The sequence below is a fragment of the Orycteropus afer genome, unplaced genomic scaffold (assembly GCF_000298275.1).
Source record: "Orycteropus afer afer isolate SDZICR_OR568_19922 unplaced genomic scaffold, OryAfe1.0 scaffold00169, whole genome shotgun sequence".
NCBI classification, from domain to species: Eukaryota; Metazoa; Chordata; class Mammalia; order Tubulidentata; family Orycteropodidae; genus Orycteropus; species Orycteropus afer.
The window spans coordinates 5,517,848-5,525,445 of record NW_006921756.1 but is presented as its reverse complement, the minus strand read 5'-3'; positions in this window follow the sequence as shown (position 1 = coordinate 5,525,445).

Genomic DNA, 7,598 nt, shown 5'->3' with positions numbered 1-7,598 from the left:
TGATTGGTGTTCCCTGAGATCACTGCCAAGATAAACTACTCAAATGATTATCTTAGGATTCTGTTGTTGTTGTTGTTATTTGCCGTCGAGTCGGCCCCGACTCATAGCGACCCCTCCTTGGGTTTCCGAGGCAGTATCACTACGGAAGTAGGATTGCCCAACCTTCCTTCCAAGGAGTGGCTAGTGGGTTTGAACCACCAGCCTTCTAGTTAGCAGTCAAGTGCCTTAGGCACTATGCTACCAGATTCTAGGGAACCCAAACTAAGACATGAACTTGGGGAGAGAAAAGCTTACAGGAACCATAGGCCTCATGGGGAGAAATAGTGAGAGGAATTTTGGGACCTGATGACTGAGCCCCATTTTATTGTCATTTGGACCCTTAAGCAAATTGGATCTCATGGGATGTCCTCCAGCAGGATATCTAAGGGTTTGTAAGGAACTCATCTTAAGGTAGGAGGCCCATGGCTGCTGTCTTGGAATATAGATTGTGACTTGGAAAGGAGGAATAATTTTTTGCACTTGACACTGGATACTACTATTTAACTGTCTTCCAGTCCAGGATGACATGACCCATACTCCTCAAGAAAGGAATACAAAAATCTGAAAGGGCATTTACCTTTGGTAAGCTTTATAAATAGTTGCATTTAGTAGAGGGTGGTGTAGTGCCTAAGGCATTTGACGGCTAACCAGAAGGCTGGCGGTTCAAACCCACCAGCCACTCCTTGGAAGGAAGACTGGGCAATCTACTTCCATAGAGATACCACCTTGGAAACCCAAGGAGGGGTTGCTATGGGTCTGAATCAACTCAGCAGCCCTGAGTTTGGTTTTTGTTTAGTAGACTGACAGGACCTCTGAAGCCTGACTGAGGGAGATGTTTTCACTGGCTTGAGAGAATCTCCCTTCAAGGATCCTTATAGAGAAAGCAGAGAAGCAAGGGTTGGCAGGGGAGGTTCAGGTTACTATTCTTTATTATAGTAGCAGCACTATTTGCAAAGCAAGGCCACAAAGAGGAGGAGTGAAGAGTGACTGGCGTCCTCCGTGACCAGACAGCCTCAGTGGGAAAGGAGGAGATCTGGGAGCAAGCTCTGAAATCCCAGTGGCTTTTCTAAGAACTATGGTACAGATAACTGTACTCTCAGTCATCGCAGGGCTGGGATACTTACTGTACTCTGACAGAGCAAGGGTCATATTCACTTTGGTCAGTGCATTCCAAAGCTGCCCTGTAACTGCAAACTAGACAGGGGCTTTCTTTTTCTCTTTACAGTTTATTGGCAAAGTATCAAATGTTTTATAGGGCAAATGCTGCCATCCGCCCAGCTGTACTCAGCAGTTACTGCCAGTAAGGATGTTTCAGTTGGGACTCACACTAGGGTAACTTCAGGTTTAAAAGCCTGACTCTGAATGCAACTCTTCATGCCCTTTAAACATTGCAAATCAAAGAGGCTCACTGGGAGGTTTGGTGATTGGCAAACTTCCTACCCATCTTGATGAGACTATAGCCCTTTGTGTGACTGGAACAGCTAGGGGGTGAAGAGGAGGGAGGAACACAGCCAGCTTATCCAGAAGACCCGAAGCCCTCCATATACATGGCAAATCCCTCTGTCTGAGGTCAAGGTTGGGATCCTGATGATACACCCAAAACCACCACCAGCACCAGAGGCATCTCCTCCTTTCAGGCGTCAGCACTATTGTTCCTGCTCACTCCTCTTCTTCCTCCCCACCACACCCCCTCACTTTTTCCTTCAGCCAGCAGCTGTAGTACTGTGTAACAGACAGATTTCCTGTGAAGCTCAGGAAGCTTCAGGCCCTTTACTTGCACTAGCCTGTTTCCCAGTAATGTGCTCACCTGATCTTATGTTTTTGTGAATTGCAAAATGAGCCATTTTAATGACTTCTAAGATCCTTGTCTCTTTCCACTCCAAATTTCCCTCCACCTCACTTGCCTTCACATATGGTGGCAATTGGACAGCAATTGATTGGTGATGACCATACTCAACTTGCTCCCATCCCCCCTCCAAAACTAAACAAATGAACACAAAAATTATGACCACCATCTTCTGACCTATATCCCTTTATAACTTACATCTAAAAGATCTCCTGTCTTCTGTACTTGCTGTCTCTACTGCCTCATTTGGCATTCATCCATTTTCACCCATTAGCTAACCAAGTCATGTAACCAAGATCACCAATGAGCAATTTCCAAGTCCATCAAGCATTTTCAGTACTTATATCTTACCAAACTCATAACAGCATGGGTCACTGGTGGTCATCACCCCATCACTGAAACTCTTTCTTCTACTGAATTCCATGACACTGGGTTCTGTTTCTTATTATTGTGCCTACCATTGTCTACTTCCTTCACTGAAGCACCACAAGGTGATTTCTATGAATAGAAGCTTTTACTTTACACATTTTTTTCCCTTCAAGAAAAATAAAATCACCTCACCTGTCTTAGTCTGGGTTCTCTGGAGGAGCAAAACCAGTGAAGCATATATATAAAGATATAGAGAGAGGTTTACTTCAAGAAAATGGCTCATGCAATTTGGGGGGCAAGTCCCAAATTCACAGACGTGAGAGCTTCTGCTGGCTCACATGGCCAGAGGGGCTCTTGAACCAAAATCTGCAGGTCAGATGGCAGGCTGGAGGCCTCTGCTGGCTCACGGGGTTGACAAGGCTAGTGAGTCCAAAATCTGCAGGTCAGGAGACAAGCTGAAGACTTCTGCAGGCTTACTTCCCAAGAAGCATACGTCAGGTGACAAGAAGTATGTAGGATAGAGAAAGAGACAGTGCCTTATCTGGATATCCATTCATATACTGGAGGTAGTCCACACTCCAAGGAAATTCCTCTTTCAACTGATTGGCTGATCATATCAAGGAAGGTTGGGCAATCCTACTTCCATAGTGATACTGCCTTGGAAACCCAAAGAGGGGTCGCTATGAGTCGGGGCCGACTCGACGGCACATAACAACAACAACAACATCAGATCACATCACAAAGGTACTCACATTATATTACCTTATGGAAGAGCAATCAGTTCAATATCTGCCAAACCACTGAAAATCATAGCCTAGCCACGTTGACATATAACTTTACCCATGACTGCCTTAATGCCGTGTTCAGGCTAGGGCACTGTAGCTTAAGAGGGTCACTGACCACTCTACAGTGCACAAAGAAGGGTACCAGAATGGTAAAGGGGAATCAGGTCATGTTGAAGCAAGATGGCTGGAGGACCCTTGGCTGGGGAGCCTGGAGGAGAAAAGATGTCAGGGAAACTAGAGAAGAGTGAGCAAATGTATTTGAAGCAACTCTAAATGATTGAATGAATCATTGAGATTTTGTCTCAGTGTCAAAGAGAACTTCATGATGGTCAGAGCGTAATAGTGCAATGGGTACCTCATAATGCCAGGCCCTCAGCTAGATCACATAACATTTTTATGTGAATGAGAAAAAGATGCTTCTTTCTCTAGGTGTCTGCAACTGAACACCATGGAACCAGCCTCCAGTGGCTGGGCATGTGTCCTTGTGCAGAGCATAACCTGTACTATCTTATGTGACAATTCTGCAGAAGGCCATGAACTTCCTGTCACTGGAAGCATTCTCTAGATAGAATTCTGTTGTGGTTCTGTAGGAGTATTTGTTATAAACCTGTTTGTGATTATGAGGTGTGCTAGAGATGGAGTGAGAGGATGGTGAAGGGAGAAAGAAGGGGGGCAAGAAGGAAAGAAATGGAGAGAGGAAGATGGGAAAGAGAGGTATGAAGCAGGAGGAAGATGAAAGAGGAAGGAAGAGAGAATAGAAAGGATTGATTATTTTAAACTTGTATACAATTATGCCTAAACCCAGCTGATTCTTCCCTGTTGTATGAGCAAATAATTTTTATCTGTGTCTGCCACGACATGGTAATGCCTATCCTATCATTTGTTTCTGTCTTGCTTGCTATTGAAGTTTGTTCCAGTTGGCACCATGTGATGAATTGTAATTGGTCTGTGCCAGTGGTTGGCAACTTGGCTACACAGTAGAATCATAAACACCTTTGTAAGGTGTATAATGTATGCAATACACTTGCTACTAGGTCTCACCCTCAAACTAAACTAAACTCACTAATATTGAGTCGATTCTAACTCACAGTGACCCCCATTGTGTTTCTAAGGCTGCAAATCTTTATGGAAGCAGATTGCCTCATCTTTCTTCCATGGAGTCACTCATGGGATTGAACCGCCAACATTTAGGTTAGCAGCCAAATGCCTCAACCACTACACCACCAGAGGTCCCACCCTAGATCAATTTAATTCAGAACTTTTGGGGATAAGCCCTAGGCAGCTCTTTTTTAAATTCCCCCAAATGATTCTAGTCTTAATAATCCCTAGTTTAAGCCAGTCATGAACATCCTCTTCCAGTTTATGAGGTATTCCACTTGTAGCCTCTCCTACAGCTGGAGACTTTGTGACGTGGAAAGCAGAAGTCTGTTGCGAAGTGCAAAAAGGACATGGAGACAGCATCGTCTGACCTCCTCTAAGTTCACAAGAGGAAGACAGAATCACTATCAGCAGCCCAAGGCTTATTCCTCTGAGGCCAGACATGCTGCCACCCTCCAGCCTTTTCACCAACTTTGACACCAACCATCCCTCCCACAGTACTCACTCCTTCTCTGCTGGGTTTGATAATTCATTACAATGGCCACACAGAACTCACAGACAATACTCATGATTATAGGGTTTGTTAGGGAAGTAATGGGCTATAAGTCAGGTTCAAGAATATGCTCAGGATACAGTTCTTCGATCAGGACAGTCTCCCTCTCCTGTGCCCTCAGACACGCCTCTCCGGCCCTTGTCCTCTTGGCCTGGCCTCTGCCTCTGTGAGCCAGATAATCCTGCTGCTCTCTCTTGTGCCTCTTGGCTCCACTGCCACCGTGTCTCTACCAGGCTCTCTCTGTCTGTTGGTGCATCTCTCAGCCAAGGAGGTCCAGCGCAGGGATCTTGGGTCCAAGGACATGCTCCACTTCACCTCCAGCTCTTCTCTCTTGATGGCAGTGAGATCTCATCTCTGCCTCTGTTGTTATTGTTGTTATTTGCCGTCGAGTTGGCCCCGACTCATAGCGACCCCTCCTTGGGTTTCCGAGGCAGTATCACTATGGAAGTAGGATTGCCCAACCTTCCTTCCGAGGAGTGGCTGGTGGGTTTGAACCGCCAGCCTTCTAGTTAGCAGTCAAGTGCTTTAGGCACTATGCTACCAGAGCTCCTAATAGATTGTCCAGTCTTACTTCCATGGAGTGGCTGATGGGTTTGAACCAGCAACCTTCTGGTTCGCAGCCAAATACCTTAGGCATTGTGCTACCAGAGCTCTCTACCTCTAGTAGGGTTTATTTTAAGCTTGGCAAAGTGACAAAAGTAACCAGTGCCAACATCAGAGTTCTACACACCTTGTTTCCATGGTCCCAGCTGATAATCTGGTGGGAGTTACAAACACTATGGCTAGAAAAGCCATACCAAATAATTCACTACACCACAAGAAGCTTCTGGAAAAGCTTTTATTTTCTTTACAAAAAGGGACAGGCATGACATAATTGCCCAGTTCCTTGCTGCTGCCCTTTCTCCTTTTCCCCATTGTGAATGTAGACCAGCTACCTAAAGACAGCCAATGTGAGCACAAAAAAACTTGCTGCTGCTGTTAGCTCTATAGAGTCAGCCCCCAATACATGGTGACCCATGCACAGGAATGAAATGCTGCCCTGGGCTGCACCATCCCCGTGATCAGCTCCAGATCCAACTAGTGTGGTCCACAGGGTTTTCACTGGCCTATTTTTCTAGTCCGTTTTAGTCTAGAAGCTCCGCTAAAACTTGTTCAGTGTCATAGCAATATGCAAGCCCCCAGTGACAGACGGGTGGTGGCTGTGCCATGTTGAAGACAGTGGAATGAAAGATCAGAAAGGGTCTGGCTTTCAAACCTAATAAGCTTCTGCAGCATCCTTCTCCCAACCACTTTCAGACTCCTTATATGGGATCATTAACTATCTTTATTTTTAAGCCAATGATAATTGAGTCTTTTGTTATTTGCAACTTAAAGCAGTATCATTTGAGTATTTGGTAATTTTTTTTTTTTTTTTCTGAATGCTATTATGATAGTTTTATAATAAAAAAAATCTTTGGAGAGAGGGAAGAAATAGAGACTTGTTAATATTCAAGGTTCAGAAAATTAGTATTTCTTAGATTAAAAGGTCTCATGAATTTGAAATAAATTTTTTTACTGGTGATTAAAATTTGGCTAGAAAATGTTTTAATTTCACGTGTTGTCAAACCTATTCGAGAAAAATCTCCTTGTTTGTTTGTAAAAACTACAACATTTAGAGGTAGAGGTGAGAACCCAACTTTGCTCTAATGGATAGAAGCTGAGGAATAAACGGTATAAAAGGGTGGATTTTCAGAGTGGGGGTCAGGCTGCACATCTTGTTATTCAGAAATGGGGAGAGACAGAGGTCATCTCCACTCCTCCTTATAACAACAAGGGGAAATGAAGGTATCCAGATGTAGCCAGGTCATAGTTCAAATGGAGCCATTGGCAGTTATATCTATTTGAGGAAGATACCCAGAATGGAGTATCCATTCAATTCAGGGTTGTAAGGGGGGACAAGTCAGGCACTTGGTGCCATTATGGCCTTATTTTTTTATCCACACCCTGAATTATTAGGCCTAGTTTCTTTCTTCCTTCCTTTCTTTTAGAATTGGCATTTAAAACATTATTTTATTATGGTAAAATATATATAACAAAACATTTGCCATTTCAACCATGTTTACATACACAATTCAGTAACCTTAATTGCATCTACCATGCTGTGAAACCATCACCACTATCCCTTTCCAAATTTTTCATCACCCTTAATAGAAACTCAGTACCCCTTAAGCAATTACTCTCCATTTTCCTCTCCCATCCACTTATGCCCACTGCCATTGAGCTGGTTCGACCTCATAGTGACCCACATTGGGTTTTCAAGGCTGTAAATCTTTATGGAAGTTGATTGCCTCATCTTCCTCCTGTGGAGCAGCTGGTGGTTTTGAACCACTGTTCTGATTACTAATCAAATGCCTTACCCACTATGCCACCTCTGGTAACTAACTACTAATAAATTTTGGTCTCTATACATTTGCCTGTTCTAGGTATTTCATTTAAGTGGGATCATACAGTATTTGTTCTTTTGTGTCTGATTTATTTCAGGGTCCATCCATGTCATGTATCAGAACTTCATTTCTCTTCATGGCTGGATAATATTCTACTGCATGAATGTATCCCATTTTGTTTATCCATTCATCTGTTAATGGACACCACCTTTTGGCTGTTGTGAATAATGCTGCAATGAACACTGGTGTACAAGTATCAGTTTGAGTCCTTGCTTTCAATTCTTTTAGGTATTCTACCTAGAGGTAGAATTACTGGGCCATATGGTAATGGTATGTTGAACTCTTTCCTCTCCATCTCAAGGGAGCTCTGGTAGCATAGTGCCTAAGGCACTTGACTGCTAACCAGAAGTCTGGTGGTACAAACCCACCAGCCACTCCTCAGAAGGAAGATGGGGCAATCTACTTCCGTAGTGATACTGCCTTGG